Here is a 4,317-nt window from a genome sequence, read left to right as displayed (position 1 = left end):
CACGCTAAAGTGCCCGTGCAAATATGCACGGGTATTGTAGCAACTTGCATTTATACACGAGTTTACACCCATTGATGTGGGTGTTTTTTTGTTCAAAATGTGTAAAATTAGTGACTTTTTTTCCATTTTATACACTTATACACATTTATACATCCACTGATGTGGACGCTCTTAATTATACCACTTCTCAGCAACCTAACAGTGCATTGGGACAGTTAGAAAAAGACCAAAGTGAAAATCTAAATAAAAAATAAAACAACTAATCAGTCAATCAGTGAACAGCCACATAGAGCATAAATGATAAAATAAATAAATAAAAAATAAAAACTGACCCCAAATAATATCTCTAAATTTCAGCTCCAAAATTAGCCAAACAATGCATTAAATTAATAATTAAAAAAAATAAATAAATAATTAAAAACAGAAGAAGAAAGAAAGATTAAAGCTTACCTTGATTGCAGAGTTTTCTTCTAGCGTTCAAGGCATTCTGATCTTCAAGCGGAGAAGCAATGATGAAGCCGTTTCTTTTCTTCACCCATATGTCTCTCATTTCCGATGGGATTCCCATTTTTCTGCTACTTTCTCTCTATTCTCAATTTCTCAGATTTCAGAGGGAGATAGACGTGTTGGATTATATATATATATATATATATATATCTATATTTTACTCGGTTCTGTTTCTTACTCGCGGCCTCCCATTAACGGCATTGCTTTTCTTTATTTTATTTATGTCTTTTTTTTTTTAATGTAAAATTTTCCAATTTTATGACCCAACAAAAATTTAAAATATTAATAATAATGAGACATTATAATGGGACTAGGTGAGTAATAATATCTAGAGGTGGCAAAATAAGTTCAAACTCATTTGTCCGCCCACTTTAATTGATTCAGTAATTATTAGGTTTTAACTAAAAACTCATTGGAGCCAATTTAACCCAAAAACAATATACCTAAATTCAACCCAGTCCTTTCCAAAATATTTAGAAAAAAAAAAAAAGTAGTATATGAGCAATTAAAGTATAAACAATTAAGTAAACAACACTGAAACTGAGCTTCCTTCTTCTTGATCTCCATTTTCTCAGCCACCAAACAGACCATAATTTATCACACGAATGGAGACTAGAGAGAGTGGAAAAGGGAATCCAAGAAAGTGTTGGGGTTTTCACTTTAATGACATTTTGGTAATTTTGATAATTGGGTAATTGGGTGAGTTGGGATTTACCCATAATAATTGGGTTGAGTTGGATTTGGGTTAGAAACAATTAGTTAAATGGGTTTTAATGGATAAATGAGTTTTATATACCCAACCCAATTATACCCATCCCAAACCCACCCATTTGATACGCCTATTAATATCCCAAGGGTTGACTTTAAGGTTCTTGAGACCTCATGAATCATGATATCCAGGAGCGACTTGATGCATTTGGGGGTCTTTTATATATTTAAGTGAAAATTGAATGAAGACCTTTCATATATTTAAATATGATTATTTAAAAAAAATTATATTACTTAAGCTCTGTTATCTTGTTTTAAATACAAAAATACCAATTAACCTTGTAGGTTTTGATTAGAGAATTTATAGACTAAAAAAATTTGACAATTTTTACACCAGTTGATTTGCTAGTTTGATAGTGGTAAGTAAAAATGTGATGTTAATGGTAGAACTAGATGAGAACTGTAAAAGTTTTACATAGTAAAAGTTTATCAACTCAACTGTTGTAAAAATTTTTGTATATTGCTCTTTTGTTGTGAAAAATGTTGTGAACATAACATTTTTTCTCTCTTTTTTTTTTCTTATTTTTCATTTGATAAAAAAAATTATTTTATATTAGCTAATATTTATGTTTAATTAATACCATTACAATGAAATAAATAACGCTATTGGTTAAAATTTGAGGGTCTTAGGCAACTGCCTCATTTGCCTATAGTATAGAATCGACTCTAATAATATCCATAAGATCCTAGGTTCAAAACCTTTTGCTAACATCTTAGTACCACCTCTATGGGATTCCTGCCTATAATAGCCTAGTATGTGTGAGACAAGAGAACTACATACACTTGAGAGCGACCCCCATGAGATTCTTTCATATAATAGCTTGTTGCATTTGGAATGGGGGACTACATATACTCAAGGGAATAGTTAGACACTTAAAAAAATAAATAAATAAATGATAACAAAAGAAAGATGATATACATTAATGTGAATGGATGAGATTTGTGATAACTGTATAGATTTGGATAACAAAGATTTTGGATTTTTTTGAAGAATTAAAAAAAAAAATCATAGAAATTTCGAGATAAGAATGAATAGTTTTTACTTTTTACGTGAGGTTTTTTTTTTTTTTGAAGAAGTAATTTTGTATTTTTTTTTTTTATATAAAGATAATTGAAGTATTTGAATTCAAATAGATAACAAATACAAATAAGAATAAGACATTTGAATACAAATGAATGGTGAGAATAACATTTTTTTTCCCCTTTTGTACGTGAGATAGTATTACTGTTTTAATATTTTTTTTCTTTTTTGTAGGGAAAAATAAATACTAAAGAGTATGTTATTTCAAAATTTATATGAGGATATTTTGGTATGCCTAAAATTTAAAATGAAATAAGGAAATCCTCTTATTAATAGTATAGATAAACTACTCTAAGAAAGTTTTAATATTTCTTTTATGAAAAATATAAAAAATTATCAAAAATATCAATTGGTATTTACTATTTCCTAAAAGAACACCCTTAAGACAATCTTTAACAAAATCCTATTTTGATTCCCTCTTTTTTTGTCAACTTTCTCAGTTCCTTGCTCATTTCAAAATTTTTATTTTTTTTACATACAATGGCATATAGTTGGCATTATATAGTTTTTCATGTGTAACTTAGTTTTAATAAAATAAATTTGCTAACAACTATCTATCTCAACTGGTATATCTTGATGTCTTTATTGGAGATCCCAAGTGAAAATCATTCATCCTCCAACTATTAAATAAACACATTTGTCACAATCATGACCTATACAACTGAGAATGGTAGAAAACAATTACTAGGTTCATGTGAAAGTAATAATTTATTAGTCACAATTATACTCATTTATTTAAAAAAAATAGTTTTTAATTTTCCTTTTTAACGTGAACATTTAAATAAAAAATTACCTAAAGCATTTGGATTTTATTTATTTATTTTTTGGTCCTTATCATGACATGAATTTCTAGGAGTATATTGGGTTAGACTAGAGGAGAGTAGGTTAACATTGGTTCATACTCTGTAATCATGAAGGACTATGTGCCCAATGGCCCAGAGAAGGCTTGGGAGCAAAAACTAACCCAACTCAACCAACTACTCATGGCCTTTGGGCTTAGTTAGGACAGCCTATGGTTACAGAGTAATTTCTTATTTTTTACCCTTCACAGTTTAATATTCGTCGGTGTCACTTGTTGATAAATAATGAAGCTTTTTTTTTTTTTAATTTTTAAAAATTTAATTTTTTTATTTATTTTTTACATAAGACATTAGGATAAAAAATTATAATAATTTTAAAATATCTATTCTTAATTTGTGAAATAGTGATGTTACAGACATAACTATTTTTACAACAAATTTTAATTGCTAAGTTAGTCAACTGTGAATGATAGATACAATTAACATTCATAGACTTACAACTTGCTCTCTATCAAACATTGTTGACCTAATCAACAATTGTGAAAGTTATTGTGAATGTGTTTATGTTTGCGAAGAACTTGTTCACATCAAATGAGGGAACAATAAGTTTCCAGACTTTAGCACTTCTCCTAAAACTTCAAATGTCACCACAAAAAAATCATCCTATTGCAGCTGATGATGGGTAAATCGTTAGTCCTGTTGGTTCGTCTAGATGGAGGCAAATCCTCGTCACTACTCCTGCAAACCTGGGACAAAGTCTCTCTTGAGATGGTCACCAGTGTAGTGCCTGCCATAACTTCTCCGATGCCAAAGCCAGTATATGGAAGCTTTTGAGAATAATAAGAAAGTTCTAGATATCAGAATATCTATGTGAGAATATTTTTGGGTGAATCTATGTACCTTCTTTGTCTTTGATCAGTGTGTATATATACAACTTCATGGTTTCTAACCGTGGGGGCCTTAATTGTGGCTTTAGTGCCCTTTTTGTAATGCCTCAAGGCTCATGAATATGGGTTTTGACGAGGCTCTAACGGTCTGCCAATTGATTGGTAACTGTTCGAGGCATTGAATGCTGTTATTAATGACTTGTCTGTGTTCGTCCGTGTTGTGCCAAGGTTTACGAGTATATTTGATGAGGTTATCCAAGGAAGGAGAGTTCGT

This window comes from Quercus robur, chromosome 8, assembly GCF_932294415.1.
Source record: "Quercus robur chromosome 8, dhQueRobu3.1, whole genome shotgun sequence".
In the NCBI taxonomy this organism is placed as follows: domain Eukaryota; kingdom Viridiplantae; phylum Streptophyta; class Magnoliopsida; order Fagales; family Fagaceae; genus Quercus; species Quercus robur.
The sequence above is the reverse complement of the archived record's forward strand: the minus strand, read 5'-3'. Positions refer to the sequence as shown.